This window comes from Nycticebus coucang, chromosome 12 (assembly GCF_027406575.1).
Source record: "Nycticebus coucang isolate mNycCou1 chromosome 12, mNycCou1.pri, whole genome shotgun sequence".
NCBI lineage: Eukaryota > Metazoa > Chordata > Mammalia > Primates > Lorisidae > Nycticebus > Nycticebus coucang.
The window spans coordinates 59,252,853-59,273,415 of NC_069791.1; the positions used below are offsets into that span (position 1 = coordinate 59,252,853).

Here is a 20,563-nt window from a genome sequence, read left to right on the forward strand (position 1 = left end):
GTTTTATGGTGTCATGTTTCATATTAGAGGTTTCATAAGTGTACCCAGTTAATTTCCATAACTAGAGACTTAGATCTTCACAAATCTGTAACTGTATCTAGGAAATGCAGAGTGAGCAGGCTGTTTTAGATGTCACAAGTCTTCTGTGAAAATGTTTCTTAACTTTGTACCATACATGGTAGAAGCTAGTGAAATCAGCCCATTTGAAATAAAAAAGGCTTTTTAAAACTTTATATCTGATCAGATTTCCTTTTACAGCAGGCACTAAGGATATTTTCATTAAAAGATCTTCAGTTATTCAGGGTTGGGTAAGCTCTGAATGTGAGAATAAAGTTTGAATCTTTTTCCTAACTTAAATCCTCTAAAAATTTAATGCTTAATATTCACTTAAGATCTTGCTTTTATCTAAATGCTAAAAATTTCCCCATGGGTGGTTGCACAACAGTGTGAATGTATTTAATAGCTAGAACTGAATACTTAAAAGTGGTTAAAATGGTAAAATTCTAAGTGAATATTCTACCCCAGTAAAAATAATGGGGAAGATTTTTTCCTTTTGAAAATAAAGAGAAGCCCCGATCTTTACGTGCAAGGCCCTTGCTTCAGTGTCACAGCTTGTCCCTGACTGCTTTGTCACTGTCACTTCCTGCCTTCTCTGTCACAGTTTCTGTGCATTTGGGCTGCCTAGATGTGCTCTTTAGCCTCAAGTCGTGAGACTGAGAAAAAACTTCTCAAATGAAGCATTTTTTTCCTATTTGGGAGAATCTGTCATTAATTGATAGTATTTTCATCGATATCTAATGTGCATGTTAATAATTGACATTTAAAAAATAGATATTTTCTCTGAAGGTCAGTATTAAAACTGCTTTGACATAAACCTTCCATTTATTTATGTGGCTGATTTTGGTGAGAATACGTTCCTTTTCTACAGGCAGATAGTTAACCAGCTAAAAGTAACCCATTGTTTATTTATTTATTTTTTGAGACAGAGTCTCACTTTATCACCCTTGGTAGAGTGCTATGGCATCACAGCTCACAGCAACCTCCAGCTCCTGGGCTTAGGCGATTCTCTTGCCTCAGCCTCCCACGTAGCTAGGACTACAGGTGCCCGCTACAACGCCCAGCTATTTTTTGTTGCAGTTTGGCCAGAGCCGGGTTCGAACCCGCCACCCTCAGTATATGGGACCAGTGCCCTATTCAGTGAGCCACAGGTGCCACTCCATTGCTTATTTACAAGTAGAAAAAACTTTTCCAATGTCCTAAAATTGTTAGCAAAAAGAGAACCTCATCTAATATCTGAATGTCTGTTACATAAAATATGAAGAATGTGCGTATTATTAAAGGCATCTGTCTAGTAGTTGAAAACTGAAGTTTGGCTTATCAAAACTGATAGTATGAATAGGAAGGTATTATTGAAGAAAAGTTCCTTAGTTTGTGAGCATATATAGTTGGCGATTATCAGTTCACAGAAGTGGTGAGACCTGAATACACTGGTGTCTGATTTCAGCAGCTTTGGTCCTTCACTTTATTACACCAAATAGAAGAGAATGTCTAACAGACCAGAGCTCTGCACTTCATTTACAATGGCTTTTGATCACCTGGCCCTCAAGACAATGTTTTCCTTAGGTGAAAATTAAGGAAATTAGTCTGTGAGTTTGTATCCTCAGAAAACTAAAACGTCTCAGTGTCTTTACATCTAACTATATGCCTTGAATATTCTCCAGTGTTATGTCCCATGTAACAAAAAAAAGCATACAGTTCTCCGGAGTTCTTCCTACAGTGTCCTTCTGCCTCCCTTTCATGTAAAGGTTCACATTCTTGCCCTCTCAAAACGTGTCTGGGATGCAGTAAGCAAGAAGCAAGTGGTCTTGCCAGAGACGTTTGGTTCTTTAATTCCTCTTAAGTGTGTGTACTAACTTTTGGACAGGGAGAGGCCTTTTGGAAAGAGGATATGGCATGAATGTTGTTTTAATTTAAAGCTTCTAGTCCTTGAATTGCTGGAATGTGCCTCAATCTAAAGGCCATTTCCTAACAGGAGAGCAGGCAGCGCTGACCAGGCTTTCCAGTGAGTGGAGCTGCCACTGCCTGATGGGCTCTTGGCATTCACGAGGATTCCTGTCCTCAGAGAGCGGTGAAGCAAGGAGGGAGATACAGATTTGGGGGTCACCCTCTAACATGGTCCCAATTTACAACACCTTCCCCCAGGGTAACTTATATCCTTGACTCATTCATGGCAAAGCAGCACTTGGAAGAGACTGCATCAGAGGAAGGGGCCAGGGCTGATGAAAAAAATAAAAACTAAAGGTTGTCTAACAAACTCCAGATGTGCTGTGGTGGTGCAGGCCCTTGTGTTCAGACGTAAGTCATGAAGAAGCCCCACTGTGATTGTCTGGCCCCCCGAGGAGATTTAATGTAAATGCAGATAGACCCGTGGAAAACATGCATACACTCTGTTTAGCCACAGTGTTGTCACAAGATGGCCTTCCTGTCAGTATTACTTTTTTCTTTTTCACCTCCAGAATTTTACAGCTTCCATATTATATTTGCTGCTAGCGCCAAATCTGGTATTGTCCCGGTGTGCTCTAGACGGATGTGTCATGGGCAGGCTCAACTTCTCAGGACAGGCTAAGATTTTTGTTCTGTCTTTAAAAGTCAGCTATAACAGTGTTAAGATTATTATAATAATTGCAATAATGACTTTATTTAGAGAGGTGAATTGAATGGGCATTGAGAAACATTTTGTTGCAAAGTCTTCTGTGTTATTTGCTATTTGAATAATCTATTCCTATTAAAAAACTAAAATAAAGTATTTAAAAATTAAAAAAAAAAAAAGAGTAAAGGCTACAAACTTAAACTGATGTTTAATGAATCTAGACAATCTCATTTACAGCTACAGTTTTGTAGTTACATCAGAATTAATTATCTGACAATATATTCTTTTATTCCAGAATTTTTCAGGCATGAGGGCTATGAAGGCACAGTACTCATCCTAAAGAAGCTCAGGTTCTAGTCGCAGGGCTCCTCAAACTACGGCCTTTGGACCACATGCAGCGGTGTGATTGTATTTGTTCCTGTTTTGTTTTTTTTACTTCAAAATAAGATATGTGCAGTGTGCCTAGGAATTTGTTCATAGTTGTTTTTTTTTTTTTTAAACTATAGTCCGGCCCTCCAACGGTCTGAGGGACAGTGAACTGGCCCCCTGTTTAAAAAGTTTGAGGACCCCTGTTAATAAAACACTAGTTATAGACATTCAGCAGAATCATTCTGTAGAAGGCAGCCCTGGCCTCACCATCTTTTTTTGCTGACAGCTTTAGCAGATCATCCAAATGTTGAATGATTTATTTGCCCATTCATTTCAGATTCATTGAGCATCTACTTTGTGCCAAATACTGTATTAATGGAAAACAAATGTCTTTCTTCCAAGTAACAGCCTGGCAGAGAGCTAATAAGACCAAGGTTGTAACTCTAGCTACTCCATTTACCAGTTAGACAGAATACTTTTTTAAGATTCATGTTCCTCATCTATAAAATTGGGATAGCATTACCTACCTCACAGAGTTGGTGTGAAATTAAATAAAATAGCAAACCTAAAGTGCTTAGAATCTGCACTTCATTGCCTTTCAGAGACCCCTGTTCCACAGTGAGAACTATGCCACAGGTGATGGAAGGGCCATTGCATTGATAGAAGGGGCATTTCAATAACTGTGGCCCTCAGGTTTAGTCATCCCTACTGATTTTACTTAATGTTCCATCTGACTGTAGTGTTCAAAATTACACAACCAGCACATGGTGTTCTACTCCTGAAGAGGGGCACGTTTTTCAGAGCAGTTAGGATAAAGATGTAGTATTACTTTTTATCTAATGATATGACTATAACAATTCTAAAAATAATTTTCATGTCTTTAATAAATGTTACATTTTCATTGCTGAAAAGCATCATTTAAATGCCCATCTGCCTGAAATTCTCTACATTAGGAAAGTGGTAAGTCTCAAGTACACACTCCATCTCACTCATCTTCTGGTTCTGTAATTTTCCACTTGTCACCTGTTTGAGCTCTTTATATCCTGGCCAGTGTAACTTTTCAGAATTCTGTGAAAATAGAATAACCACAATAATTTCTACCACTTATTTAACTGTGTAGAATGCAGGCACAGGTGCTTCATGTATATCTGACCTTCACCACAACTCTAAAGAGTAGTCTTCATTATACAGATGAAGCACCTAAGACCCAAATTACAAGTCTTGGCTAAACTTCCACAAAGACTAAGTAGTGGACCTTGGAGCCAGAATTAGAACTTATTCTCTTCTTAATCTTATCATCTTCTTTTGTTTGTTTGTTTTTTAGAGACATAGTCTTACTCTGCCACCCAGGTTGAGCTGGGCCACAATAGTGGACTGATCAGAGCTCTCTGCAGCCTCAAACTCCTGGGCACTTCCTGGCTGGTTTTTTGGGGTTGTTTGTTTGTTTTTGGTTTGTTTTGGGTGTTTTTTGTTGTTGTTGTTGTTGTTTTTTTTTTTAATAAAGTCTGGGTCTCCCTATTGTGCCCAGGCTGGTCTCAAACTCCTGGGCTCAAATGATACTTCCTGCCTCAGCCTTCCAAAGTTCTGGGAGTAATACAAGCTTGAGCCATCACTGGCCTTCCTCTTATTATCTTATGTGGAAATTTCAGACAGTTGGTAATTAGGAAAATTGCATTAGAATTAGAATGATACAAACAATGCTATTTCACATTTTTATGGCACACCTTTGTTCCCATGAGAGGCAGAAGAGAATATTTATTTATACTCCAACCTCTCCCCATCTGTCTATAAAAAACCTGAAGCAAAAAGAAATGGTATGGATTGCTCCTGTCTTACATATTGCGAAGAGATACAGTATGAACCTGAAGCTACAAAGTACTAGTGAAGTATAATTCTGCTTTTTGTGTGTCTTCAGTGAAGGCAGTGCCAGATCAGGACTAAAGATGCTGTGCTTCTGCGAGTAAGTGCCCCAGAGTGCTTCACATTCTGCCTGCCTCAGGCAGAGAGGCTGCACTCATCACCACCCAGACTATATGGAGACATTCAGATTCAGAGCCATTATAGAGAAGAGTCTGGTCCCCCAGATCCCTGACCTAATCCCATAAGTATTCAGAAGGTAGCCTACGTGGCCAGTCTGTTTGACCTTGCCTCGGGTTAAAAGAATCATACACTTAGGCTCTGATACCCCTAAACATTCATCACCTATGTATGTGACATGGGGACTATTGCAATCTCCTGAGGATAGCCAGTTGGGTATTGTTCTTAAAGACTGGTTGGCTGACCGCCCTCTTTAGATTGAGACTGCGTTGATTATGTTTCAGCATAGGTTGCGTTTTAGAGAAAACAACTAGAACACCACTATACTTTTCAAATTAATATGAAATGACCAACTCAAAAATATCAATTTTTCATAATTACCACAATTACTCTGGAAACTTAGCACCTCAATGATGTATTCACTATGAACTTTTCAACTCTTTAGTTCCATAGGCAAGTGAACTACTTTCTTGAATAGAATAATGCTAAATTAGATTTAAAAAGATAAATAGATAAAAATCAGTACACAAATAATAAAATATAAAAATTTGGTTATTTTTTTTTCTTTTAATCAATAGCTCCTTCTAAATAACATCACATAAAATGTTTTAGGCTATAGCCTTTTCTTCTCAAATATTAATTTCTCAGATTCATAATTTATTATGAAAATTATTATCAGCATTAATTCTTTATACCCTCTGTACTGCAGTTCTCCTCTAGGACCTGAACTATTCTCATTGATGTGAGGTAGTAAGACAACTCCCAAGGAACATACTGTACTCTAGGGCGATGCTGGCTTCAAGAATTCAATTTGTTCAAATTATTGAAAGAAGATAATGGATACAGTTTAGGGGTACATGGCATACCTCCTGGGTGAAGGGCTCAAATACAACTGGACCTTTCCTAACAAATGCAAACAATGTAACCTAATCATATGTAACCTTATATTTATCTGGAGAAAAAAAAGAATTCAGTTGTTACTCAGTGCCTATATTTTGTTACTAGGAAAAATAAATCAGATTACATTCTAGCATATAAACTCTTTGACAGATATAAATATTTCAATTTTATAAATAGACACACAGAAGTAGCTGTGTTTAAAACATATTCAAATGTTTCCTTTATTATGTGAAAATATCATAAGCCAGAACAATGACACCATTTTCTATAGTTTTGATGATAAAAAAAATTTGTTGAAGTAACTGAAAATGTGAGGTAACTAAATAAATAAAAAAGATTTAATATTTAAAAATAAAAAATAAAGATTATGTGAAATTTAAAAAAAAGAATTTAGTTGATGTTAAAAAAATTTTTTTAAACTTTATGAAGTCACGATGGCCTCACAACTTTTAATTACGTACTCACACTTGGCTGCCTGTAATGTTAAGCATGTATTTGCCTTTCTTTGTTGTATTTGCAAAATTTTGTCATGGTTTTCTAATAAGATCTGCTGAAAGGAAAACAGCTTCTAAGTAGTATATAGTAGTTCTACCCCTCCTCCATCTTTCCACCCCTCCTTTCATTTTCTGTAGTTTCAGTTACCTGCTGTCAATCATGGTCCCAAAAAAATTAAATGGAAAATTCCAAAAATAACTTACAAGTTTTAAATTGCACCCTGTTCTGAGTATCCTGGTGAAATCTCACACCATCCCACCCTGTCCCACAGGATATGAATCATCCCTTTGTCCAGTGTATTCACACTGTCTACACTACCTGTCCATTAGTCATTGACATTGTCTGCTCCTGACATTCAGCCGTCATCATCAAATCACTCAGTGATCCAGAATGACCCAATGCAGGTGATCTTCCTTCTGACAAATTGTTGGAGGATCAGTAGCCTAACACTTCATCAAAATGACATGGGGTCTCCAACCTTTTTTCTTTTCCACTGCACAGTAGAAGAATTGAATTCTACACACTAAATACACAAACAAAGGAAAGCTGATTAGCAAAAATAAGGGTTTTTTTTGTTTTGTGACAAGAGTCTCATTTTTTGTTGCCCTCAGGAGAGTGCTGTGGTGTCACAGCTCACAGCAACCTCCAGCTCTTGGGCTTAGGCGATTCTCTTGCCTCAGCCTCCCCAGTATCTGGGACCACAGGTGCCCACCACAATGCCCGGCTATTTTTATGTTGCAATTTGGCCAGGGCTGGGTTCAAACCCACCATCCTCAGTATATGGGGGCCCTACTCATTGAGCCACAAGCGCTGCCCCCAAAATAAGGTATTTTCATAATATCTGACACCAGAGAAAAGCAAAAAAAGTCCTCACAAAATCAACATCTGGCCCATGGGCTTCAGGTTGGACACCGCTGGACTATATCATTCCCCTTCATTTCATCAGGTGGACCTTTTATCATCTCACTTCTTTACAAGAAGAAGAGTTAATACAATACAATAAGATATTTTTTGAAGTAGAGTGAAAGACACCACATCTCTATAATTTATATTACAGTGTATTTTTACAGTGGTTCTGCTTATTATTGTTAACCTCTTACTGTGCCTAATTTATAAATTAAACATTATTATAAGTATATACGTATAGGAAAAAATCACAACAGATGTGGCATTTGCTACTATCCATGGTTTCAGGCATACACTGGAGATCTTGGAATGGTTTTCCTTCAGATAATGGAACTACTAAAGATCCATTTCACAGAAGGTAAAATCAAGGCACCAAGTGACTAACAATGCAAACCAGCTATTAGTATCAGAGGTTTTAGGTCTACATTTTCATATAGCCTGCACTGCCTGACCAGAGTTTCTAATTGGGACTTTGGGGCTAGTTAATTCTAGACTTAGCCTTCTGAACAATTCTATTGTCCAGAAACTTCTTCCTCCTTAACTCACGCCCTTTATTGTTAACAGATCCTTCCAGACTATCTTTCACGTTCACTTAACAACATTCACCAATTATTATCTAGTGCTTACCGTACACTAAACCCCCTCCTGGCTGCTGGTGATTCAGGGGTAAGCAAAACAAGCATGGACCTGGAGGACTTCCTTTTATTGCAAACTCAACTATTTTTGCCCAGCATTTCTAGGTATTTTGTCACACAAAAGTTTTCAGGTCTTTTAGTCCGACAGAGAAGCTATCAAGAAAACTGAGCAAAACAAAAATTAATCATTTGTCACACAATCTCAGATTACGCAATCTATCTCATTTTAAGAGCTTGAACTAATTTTAATTTGTCTACATTTTGTGTTGTCTGAACAAATTGTCTGTTTACAGTATGCATGCTGAAAGAATTACAAGTGAATTAAAGATGGCTAAGCTAAGTAAGCCTAAAGAATCCTAAGTAGTTTGTCCATTTATGTTGTTTAAAAAAAAATTAGTTACTGTATATTTGTGCTTCCTTCCCCTCAACAGTAAAAAAGATTATTACCTCTATCTTATTCCTATTAGGGAAGCTTTTTTTTTTGAGATAGTCTCATTATGTCACCCTCGGTAGAGTGCTCTGGCATCACAGCTCACAGAAACTTCAAACTCTTGGGCTTAAGCGATTCTCTTGCCTCATCCTCCCAAGTATCTGGGACTACAGGCACCCACCACAGCACCTGGCTATTTTATTTTTCTGTAGTTGTCATTGTTTTTTTGTAGCAGGCCCGGGCCAGGTTTGAACCCACCAGCCTCGGTGTATGTGGCCGGCACCCTAACTGCTGAGCTATGGGTGCCGAGCCCCTATTAGGGAAGTTTGAGGATGACTTGGATGGTATTGTCAAAGAGAACCAAGATCTTCTGGAGAAGAGTAGTGTATAAGTGCAAAGCTGTGCAATGTGTTGGGGTCTCCTGGCGCATGTTCCAGGGAAAGCTGTCTGTCTTGTGGGAAGCTAGCTAACTATCAAACAGATACTAATATCAAGACTTCTTATCTGCCTAGTGCTCAGGTAACAGTGCCTGCCTCCAGGTCTGTGGGGCTTTCCTTTTCACAGTCCCAGGCTGAGCATCGCCGGTCTGTTCACTTGTCTTTCTTCAGTTTTCCCAACTCCACTTCCTTGCCTTGTACCTGGTAACCTGGATTGGCCCTGGGGAACCCCGTGGTCTTCAGTCAATCTGTTTTCTTAGTTTTCTAGTGTGTTGCATGTTTTATTTGTTTTTGTGGATTTTTTTGAGAGACGGGGTCTGACTCTTGTCACCATGCTGGAGTGCAGCGACAAGATCAGAGCTAGCTGCAGCCCCCAACCCCTGGGCTCAAGTCATCCTCCCACCTCAGCCTCCTGAATAGCTGGGATTACAGGCTTATGCCACCACAGTCAGCTAATGTTTAAAGCTTTTTGTGGAGATGGGGTTTCAATAGGCTGGTCTGAAACTCCTTGGGTTCAAGCAGTCCTCTCACCTCTGTCTTCCAAAGTGCTGGGATTATAGGCGCAAGCCACCGTGCCAAGTATCTTTTACTTACTTAACTCTCACAAGACTATTCACTTTATTTCTCTAATCATAAATTCTTGATGGAAAGGGAATATTTCGCTGTTGCCACAAGTATTTTCAATAGATATGGTATGACAAAATACCTGAATCAAATGAATAATATTTTAAGAGTTGTCTTTTGTTAAGTTGACAAGTTTTAGTCTCTCAAACAACTGCATATGGCACGCAGTGAAGCCACGTCTGGTACTTTACTCTTATTAATGGCTTTATCAGGGAAAGCCTGAGTACTCTGACAGTTGCCTATTAGGTTGGAGAAACTGCTTTGGATTGGCACTTCCTACAATCTAGCAGATGTTCTGGCATACATTAACTCACGTGTAAACCCAGATTTGTCCATGCTTTCACCCTCACTCAGCAACAGTTTCTCAGTCCTATAATGTGGGCTCATGCTCTTTCAACTCCTTTATTTGGGGTTATTATTCCTTTTTGTTCGATAATAAAAGTAGGTATAGATTAATGTCTTTCTTATTTTGACTTTTAGACCTTTTTTCTCACGTCATAGGGCTTGTCTTTGGCTCAACTATAAACAGACATACACCATTCTATCTTTTCCTCTTCATAGCGTTGAATGCTGCTGTCTATCATGGTAGCAAGGTGTACTAATTATGAAGTTACGGTGGAAAGGGCACTTTTATCATAATCACACGAAGCACTTGGAACTTTCCAAATAAATTCTTGCTTGGACTAAAATTTCTGAAGATTATGTATAGTACAGAGAATACCTTTTTGGAAATTCGATAAATTCCCTTTGTTTGGAACCAAGGGTTATAACAACAAAATGCTGTCATTCGTTCCAACTCCAATTTTGGTGCACAGGTTTTTTGATCACAGTTTCTATAAGAGAAAATGTAGTTTTAATATTAAATTTTCTGTTCAAGTTCATTTTACTTGTCTTCCTTTATGCACAAGTTTTAAGTAAAGAATGTAAACCTGTTGTTTTATGTATGAAAAATGTGATTTGTTCTTACTGAATTTGGGGAAGATTAACATAGTTCTGAATAAAAGTAGATGTCAGATACATGGTTCAAAGGAAGGTTAAATTTTGGTTTTTAAATTCTTAGCCCCAGACCCACCTATTGGAGCAAAATGTAGGTCCACCAAATTGGAGCACAATAAATAATGGTGCTTAACATTATTGTGCTTAATATTCTTAACCTCTCAGACTTCTTGTCGGCTCTCTATAGTCTATGTCAGTTGTTTCTGGGCAATGTTGAAATAGTGTAAAGATACGTAGTTATCTACTAGTGTGAACCCAGTTTGGTGAAAGTCACCATTTGGATTTATTATTCTCTGCATTGTCATGGTGAACCAGAGGACATGTATCTAGGCAGTTTCTTTAGCTACTTCCTACCACCATCCTCCCTTCCTTTTCTCTAGCTTACTTTCTAGAGAGGCAGGAGTTTAAGACTCAAAATTTAAGGCTTACCAGGACAGATGTACCTTGTGGCACTTGGGCCTTCAGAGGACACCCTGAAATAAGTGCATAGTTAGTGTATTCTACATCTGTGCTTCCCATTGAGGACTTCGTGGTTTGACAAAATACACTATCAAAGGGATTCTCTAATCTAGGGAATGTATTGTGTGGTGTTTTGGTTTCACTTTCAATTTTGTTGCTGTACAGTGCATAGCAAGATTTTTAAAACTGTGTGTTTTAGATTCAGGCTATGTTTGTAAATTCCTGTAAGAACATAAAAGGACCATGCTAAGCTATTTCAGGAGTGACCACATTAACGTATTTCCTCTTACATTTTACCACCAGTGGCAGGAAGAAAGCAGGCCATACATACCTTCAGCATTTTGGCTAGAAGTCTCCTTAGCTAGATCACTCCGTTCAGTTCATCGTTCATTGGTCCCTTCTCTACCTCCCACATGACTGCAGTTGACATTGTTACTAAAGTTCTGTTACTACTAACAAGGATTCCAATAACATGTTCCTCACTTCCCTTTAAGATTCATTGGCAGCCTCCTAGAAGCCCGTATTTATACTGATAGTCAATTCAGGGTACTTTAAATTTTCACTAATCCTCTACTCAAACGCTTTCCAGGTCTTCCAGTTTCTGCCTGCTGCCTAGCTCCAAAGCCGTGCCCACATTTTAAGTTTTTGTTACTGTTTCATTTCCAGTTACCAATGTCCTTCAGTTATCTGGTACTGCATAAAAATTACCCTAAATTTAATGGCTTAAGGGAGTAATTATGTACGAGGTAGACATAAAGGTTGTGTGCAATTTACTGTGTTAAACTATTTTACACTGCACACGGACTTTTATATCCATCCTGTATTGTCACACAGTTTCAGAGGATCAAGCATCTGGCAGCAGCTTAGCAGGTGTTTCTGATGGGGGGTCCTTTATGAGTTAGCAGTCAGACTTTTGGCTGGGTCTCCAGTCATCTGAAGATTTGACGGAGGCTGAAGAATCCACTTCCAGATTCACTCATAGTTCTTTTGGCTCTTCACCATATGGCTCCTCTACTTGGCAGCCACCTGAGCAGTGACCCAAGAGAGAGGAAAAGAGCAACCAAGGTGAAGTTCACAGTATCTCTCACCTCGACCTTATTCCATTGATCACACAGACTGACCCTTGTACAGTATGGGAGGGACAACACAATGGTGTGAATAACTGGACACAGGGATCCTTGCGGGCCATCTTAAGGCTGACTACCACAAGTGAATGAATGAGCAAATTGTGGTATGCTCATGTAATGAAATACTACTCAGCAGTAAATAGGAACGAACTACAAATACACATAACAATGTGAGTGAATCTTAAAACACTGAGCAAAAGAACTGAGACACAGAAGAGTACATAGCATATGATTCTGTATTTGTATTAAACCTTAGAAAAGATTGTTTTAATGTGCAGTATAAAAAAGTAGATCAGAGCAGCAAAGAAGAGTTTGCTTCATCTTCTCTTCCCATCCTCAGGTCACTTGAGGGGCCTGCAGTGGGAAGGGACAAGTTCCATTCTCATTCCCGCCTCTCCTCCTCCTTCCTCTACTTTTAGGGTGTTCTGATGCTGCTTCTCTGGCCAAGGATGTGTGTAATGTCACTTGACCAACAGGAAACTCATGCATCCTGGCCATGCCAAATCTGAGACTATATAGGCTGCCTTAGTACTTCGCTACCTGCCATCTGTCTCTAGTTCTTTCCTCCTTCTCAGATAAGCACAGGCAAATCAACTAGTCTGATGCCTACGTAGATACCAAAGGAATGAGATGCCAGTGTCCTTTTCTTGTACTCACATTCAATCCTTTAGGGCAGTTCTCTTTGAGCCCTGCTCACTTAGCTTAGGCAAAGGGGACCTTCTTGGAATAAATATATACCCCTTCTATGAAGATGACTTTTGCCAGGCTTAGCACCACCCTCATACCAGTCTTAAATGGACAGACAAAGGCACATGCTGAGGCACTGGACTGGTGAGAATGGTGCCTGCTTGGGCATTTTTTCTTTTCTTTTTTTTTAGATAGAGTCTCATCCTGTTGCCTGGGGTGGAGTACAGTAGCATCACCTCAGCTCACTGTAACCTTAAACTCCTGTGCTCAGATGATCCTCCTGCTTCAGCCTCTCAAGTAGCTGGGATGTAAGCATGTGCCATCATAGTTGGCTAATTTTTCTTTTCATTTAATGGAGTTGGAGTCTCACTGTGGTGCTCAGACTAGTCTCCAACTCCTGACCTCAAGTGATCCTTCTCTCTCGGTGAAGAGGCAGAGTGCTAGGATTACAAGCATGAGCCACCATGCCCAGCTCAGCTTGCTGCTTCTTACTAAGCTTTCTCTATGATGTGTACTTCTTTGCTCTTTTTTGTCACCAACTTTGGATCTTGGTCACCAATTCTGGGACAACTGGAAAAACTGACTTATCCTACTGTTAGAACCATTCTACATTCTGGAAAGCTACGAAGAGCTCCTGAGTTATTAGGGAATAAAGGGAAAATTAAACAGCAAGCATGAAAGTAGTTTGAGTGCTACAGAAGGTATTTGTGGAAAGGAGAATGTTACAGACATCTCTGTGTCTCACTGAGCAGTTTAAATTCTTGATAACAAGGCCAGCCTCTGAGAGCATTTATGTTTCTGTTTGTTTTACACACATAATCTGTACTGCCAGGTACCTTTTGCATAACTCAGCAGGCATTCCTCAGAGAACACACCTGTGTTGGACACTGCTCTTCACATTGCACTTCGCAGTGTCTACTTCGTATACTTTGTTCGCTGTGTACATGAGGGTCGACCTCTGAGCTGTCTTGTATGTCGCCATCTCCTGGATGGCTACTATTATTTTGTCATAGAAAGTGAAAACTTTCTACTAGTTAGAATATGCAGTATTTAGAAATTGGCAGAAGATTATAGTTCAGTCTGTCTTTAATGACATAGTGGCCCTTACTGAGTTAGATAAATATGTTATCTTTTTAAATTATTTTATCTCCAGGCAGCACCTGTGGCTCAAAGGAGTGGGGCGCCGGCCTCATATGCTAGAGGTGGCAGGTTCAAACCCAGCCCTGGCCAAAAACTGCAAAAAAAAATTTATATTATCTCCTTTTAATTCTTGATTTTTATATATTAAGCATTCAGTATATGTATTTCTTTTTCTAAACTACTACAAACATTAAGATCATCTAGATTGTTCCTGCTGATGACATCGTGTTTATTTGAAAGGAACTAGATACAAAGCGCTTTCCACTCACTGCCCTCATTTCTGGAATTGCCTTCTACTCCCTGAGCTTAATCTCCACTTTAATCTTTGCTTTTGGGGCTCATCTGTGTAGTTTGAAATTCCCTACCTATGAAATCAACTTTTCCTTATCATTAGCAAAGCCATTCTATGCCTTTTTTCATTCACATATTCATCTTCCCTTGGGCTTAAGTTGAAATAAGTGAGAAAAGGAGGGAGCAGAGAGAAAGAAAATGAGAAACTGTTCACTCATACTATAGTTGTTAATTTTATTATTTTGCTAAACCAGGTTATCCTCATTTTTGTGTTTATTTTTTCAAATGTGGGAATTCCTGTTCTGTAACTGTTGCTGCCTTGTTTCCTTGTGTGTATGAGACAGCGTGGTGCAACAGATCTGAGTGTCAGGAGACCCGAGTCCCACCTCCAGCTCTGTTGATAGCTAAGTGTATAATCTTGAGTGGTAATAACACCATCAACTAATATACAACACTTTGCAATTTACAAAGTACTGTTGAGATACCTAATAGCACCTGTCCCCAGGGCTACATAGGCCAGGCAGATATCATAAATGAAAGAAGTGAATGAAGTGGTGGAGGCAGCAGGAGAGAGAGAACTGTGATAATCCAGGGGCCCCAGGCTTTGTCTAAAGAGTCAGCCACTTTTAATTCCAGCTTGTGACCATAGAAGTTGTGAGCCCTATGTTATCCAAGCATCCATTTTTTTCTAGAGAATTCAGAATTTTTGATAAATCTCTTAATGTCTAAGTGTTGGCAACGAATTTATTTTTTGTTTTTACGTAAATCAGTCTGCAACCCTGATTTCATTTTATTTGTTTTTATATAAATAGAGCCACAAGCTGTATAACTTGTGGCCTTATTTATATAAAAGCCTCTCTGGGCTTTTATGGTTTTTTTTTTTAAACAGTGTGCAAAGTATCTTATTTTTATTTTGATACTTAATTTTCACAATATTGCTCTTTCCTGTCTATATTGGATAGATAGATTAAATGAGTTTTGAAGTCTAATAGTCTTTATTTCCTATATTTTGACAAATTAGCCTATTTACCTATATCTGTATATGTGCTAATTACTAACATTAGAAGTAGTTTAATAAGAAGCAATCATAAAGGATTACAAAACATATGTACAGATTGCTTGACTCTACCTATGGAAATTTACTTATTTTATTAAAGTATTATTATTTTCATTTAAAAGTATTACATTTTGAACTTGAAAGAATCCTGTTTTTTTAAATCCTACGAAGAAATAACTTATCTTTTGACAGATTCTGTTTAATTGGAGTGAAGTTCGGGTTGGGAGATGTGGAGGGAATCTGGATTCATCCAAGTCTCCTTTCATCCATCTGTGGCATTTGTTTTGTCATCAATTCCAGATGTAGGAAAATTCTTCACAACAACTTGATCAGACTCTTTCTTTCCTTCCTTTCTAGCATCAAATCTAACATGCCCTTCCTATTGTCAGACTGCTGGTTTTTATGATGCCACAGGGAATTAATTTATAAATCTTCTGCATTTCCTGATCTCTCTTGAATTGTCTCAGTGCAAATAAATCAACCGGGGTTTCCTGCCGGCACGCTAGTGCCCCCCTGTCCCTGGGTCTTCTGTGTCTGTCGGGTGGCATGATTTATCGCTGCCTTTCTGTGCTCATTGACCTTGGTCTGAGGATCTCATTAAGCATAAGTAAAACTAGAAAGATTAGTTTGAGGGTGGTTCTCACTCCCATTTTGTGGGAATCAAACTGATATACTCCAAAAATTTACTCCTACTGCCTTTTTTGGTCTCTTTTGAACTAACACAGGTACTTATTAAAAGTGAATTTAGAATCAAATGATGTTTGCATTCAAGAGTGCAAGAGTGATGTTAAATAAACTAGAACATTAACTATCATTGACTGCCCTTTGCAAAAGCTGTAATTTACATCACCAAATTGAATCATCTGTAGTGTCACATGGCTTTTTAGAGGACAGTATTCATGCCACTAGTCTTCTCAATGTTAATAATATCTAACCTCCGTACAGCCAAGCCCTACTTTGAGAGCTTTATATGAATTAATTCATTTAATCCTCAGTACAGCACTGTGTTATCCTCATTTTGCAAAGGAGCTGCTGAGGGAGAAAGATGAAGTCATTTGCCCTAAGTCACAAAGCTAGTAAAGACCTTAGCTAGGATTTGGTACAAATTCTATCACTCCGGAGCTAACACTCCTAGTCACTATACCAAACTATGTTACCATCATTAGAGTATATGCATTTGATAAAAGATTGCAGTAGCTTCCAGCCATATGATAATGATCCCATAATACTCTATTGTAATAAATCTAATTTAATCTACTCTTGTTTTAAATATAGTGAAAATATATACATTGCTGTAAAGGACTGCCCCCAATTTTTTTTAAATTAATTCAGAATATTGACAGGTCAAAATCTCTTCCAAATCATCTATCAAAAGATGTCTACTCATATTAACAGTTATTCTAGAAAGTATTGACAGGATTAATGAACAGCTATAAGTCAGAGGAGAGAGTAAAATGATAATCTGATTTTTAAGCAGCTAAGTTTGAAAACCCATGTGCTAGTAACCCTAAATTACCATCAGAAATAATTCTCTTATTAAAATACTATTACTGACATACATATATAGAGACAGATATGTCTATAAATCTGGTCCCAAAATATTATACAGCATTTATTAAGATAGCTTTTGGCTATCAGCATTTTTTTTTAATTTAAAGAATCCATTAACTTGCATTCTTAAGAAGAGCTTATTGAAATGAGAGATTGGAAAGCTATGGTTGAAGAGTTTCTAGAAAATTGTGACTGTCAAAGAAGGAACATCTATCATAGCTAAGGCTCAAGATTTTTTTTCCCCTGTGTCTCAAAACTTTTATAAAATTTAAGAATTTAAATAAATAAATCATTGCACTTTAATACTAAAATGGCGTTTGTGATGGTTAGTTTTTGAGGTAGAAAATGTTTAAAATAAAGTTTATGATATTGCCAGCCTTGTTCCTGAACAGAGCATTGTGAATTGGGTATGCGGTTTTTCCTGGACTGGTGTAAAGTTGCAGCCTACTCATGGTCAAATCTAGAATTATGGGTTCTCTGAAAATAATTTTGAACATGTACATTTTGGGCCTACCTTTCTTTTAATTAGCTGACTTATCAGACATACATAGAGATTAAATGGATAGATCTACGTTTGAAATACATGTGAACTTTACAAGCACGCCCAAACTGCAGACCCGAAACTAGTACTAAACTTCCTGAGACCCATCCCATGAAGCACACTTAGAAGCTTAGTTGATTCTTCATGGTTTTCAGGCACTGGCCTGAATGCAGGAAAAGGACATAGTTGCATCATCCCTCTCTTCTATAGTGTTCAACATTTGTTACTTTCAAATCTCTGCTAAGTGGAAGATTCTTAAATTCAGCTTATCTTTTGTAATGGTTTTCCTCACAATTGCCTTCTTTGTCTGCCTTATTATTTAGAAGCTATAGCCAAGAAGAACTGTTACACATGCTGTAGAAAACCGGTTTTTAAAGCCAGTTCTAGTGTAGCTGATTGCCATCTAGAACTCTTTTCTTTTTAGGCATCAAGACAGTGGTCACAGCAGTATTTCCTAAACCTGGATTGTCCTTCTGAATGGCAGATAAAATTACCAGCAACTGACTCACAGCTGTTCTTATGGCTGTGTGCTGAAATAACTATTTCTCTTAATAATGTGAGACTAAGCTTGGGTCTCTTGCTTTTATGTCATCTGGTAAGATCAGCCATAACTTAAACATCCTTCTTTTCACTATCACATTACTATAACGATAGAAAATGAAAAAAAAACATGAGCTATAATTGAAGGAAATGACTCTCCTTGTTGAGAGATCATTTCCTCCATTCCTTCGAGTGTCTCGTGATACAACCTTGTTTTAAAAAACAAATTATTGAAATATAACACACACATAGAAAAGTATACATATTGTAAATATACATGTCACTGAAATTTTCACAAGGGAATACACTTACATACCAAGAAGCAGATTATTACCTATACTTCATGTTTCCTTTTCACCTCTGTTTATTCTGACAAGAGTAACTGTTCTCCTGAATTCTAATAATATTGGTTAGTTTTATCTTAAAATTAAGACTTTAACATTGTATGCAACCAGAGCCACCAATACCCAGCAGCAGAGGCCCCATAGGGCTACCACAGGCGAAGGGCAGAACCTTGAGCACAGAGGATTATTCTCAGGCCTTGAAACCTGGTGGAATTTACTCTGTTGGATTTCATACTTGCTTGGGACCAGTGGCCCCTTTATTTCTTCTAATTTCTCCTTTTTTCAGTGGGAATGTCTAACGTATACTCATCCCATCTTTGTATTTTGTTTGTTTGCCTGTTTGTTTGTTTTCAAACAATCTCACTTTGTTACCCTAGGTAAGGTGCTGTGGCATCTTAGCTCACAGCAACCTCAAATTCTTGGGTTCAAGCTATCCTTTTGCCTCAGCTTCCCAACTAGCTGGGACTATAGGCACATGCCATAATGCCTGTCTAGTTTTTCTATTTTATTTTTCTTTTAGTGTAGGCTAAAGAGTAGAGACTTTTTTTAGGGGTCTCACTCATGCTCAGGCTGATCTCGAACTCCTGAGCTCAGACAATCCACCTGCCTCAGCCTCCCAAAGTGCTGTAATTACAGGCATGAGCCACCATACCCACCTCAATCATTGTATTTTAGAAGCTGATAACTTGTTTTCCATTTTCATATATCTACAGATAAAGAAGAATTTTGTCCTAGGAGGGATTATATCCATCCCCCTTCATACCCGATTCAGGTGAATTAGAGGATGAAATTTGGGACTTTTGAGCCGATGATATTTAGATGAGATTTTAGTCTTAGAGTTGATGCTTTAATGGGTTACGTTTAGGGGATTTGAAATGGAGTGAATCATTGTGCATATAGGACAGACAGAAATTTGAGGGGGTTGGAGGGCACACTGTACTAGGTTAAACGGTAGCCCCCTGCAATCATATATCCACTTCCAAATTCCTAGAACTTGTGAATATGACCTTATTTGGAAAGGGGGTCTTTGCAGATACAATTAAATTAAGGATCTCAAGATGAAAGCATTCTAGATTAACTAGGTGGGCCCTAACCCAGTGACAAGTCCTTATGAGAGCTATGGAGAGGAAGACAGGATAAGGTGATGTAAGGCAGAGGCAGAGATTGTTGTGTGTGGCTGTGAGCTGGAATGTGCACAGCCATCAGAGCTGAAAGGGCAAGAAAGGATCTCCCCTGGGGAAGATGGCCCTGCCAACACCTCACTTTTGGACTTTGGCCTCCAGAACTGTGAGATAATAAATGTTGTGTTTATGTCAGTTAAGCCACCAAGTTTGTGATAATTTGTTAAGACAGCTATGGGAAACTAACACTAACCTGGTCGTATGTGATACAGCTTCTTGAGTCCCTCATATTAATCATTTCACTCTCCTATATATTTAGGGCTCCATAATATAGAGTTAGAACAGGTTTAAAAGCATTATTTTTAAAAGCTATATTCAGAATTTTATTTTGCCTCTGGTTTATTCTGCAAAGGGACAGGAATTCAGTTTAACTAACATTTTATTTTGTGCCAAGCATTTTTCTAGATGTAGAAATACGAAGATGAATGTGACAAGCTTGTTACCCTTGAGTGTATTACATTTCCCCTTTATTTGAAAGAGAAAGGTAAATAAATTATTTCTGTATAATAATTAGCATTTGGTGATAGATGTATGCAAAGAAGACATTCTTAAGACAGTCTAGAGGCAGAAGTCGTCAAATAACATTTTCTGAGAAAGAGGAATACTAAAAAACTAATAAGAGTTACCCTCATGGGCGGTGCCTGTGGGTTAAAGGAGTAGGGTGCTGACCCCATATACCAGAGGTGGTGGGTTCAAACCCGGCCCCGGCCAAAAACTGCAAAAAAAAAAAAAGTTACCCTCATGGAAAAGCTAGAAAAGGAGCTTTCTTAGGCCAAAGGATCAGCATGGCCAGGGTTGCTGAAGCATGAAGCATCAGGAGATCAGGAAGCTACAAGAGGTTCATTACCTCCACGTGCACTACTCCTAGGAGGCTGCACGTGGTGATGCCAAGGCATGGAGAGGGTGCTAGTCTCACGGATGTTTTCATGGTTTTTGTTTATAGAGAAATCACTCTTGCAGATAATGAAGGAAAGTTTGAGGGGCCTGTTAACAGTTTGATGAAAAGATTTCAAATTGTATATAAAACCAGCACATTGAACCCCATGTTTGCATTAATGTACACAGCTATGATTTAATAAAAAAAAAAAGAGGTGCTTTGATTAAAAACACGGAGATTGTTTAAAAATCTATTCCAGTTATTCAGATATGAAATGATGAGGACAAGG

General features: G+C 38.4%; 1 protein-coding gene across 13 annotated transcripts in view; it reads left to right on the top strand.

The window, feature by feature from the left end:
* ERC1 (ELKS/RAB6-interacting/CAST family member 1) overlaps positions 1 to 20,563 on the top strand; it is a 663,469-nt gene that overhangs the window by 533,219 nt on the left and 109,687 nt on the right. The gene's annotated exons all lie outside the window — the stretch shown is intronic.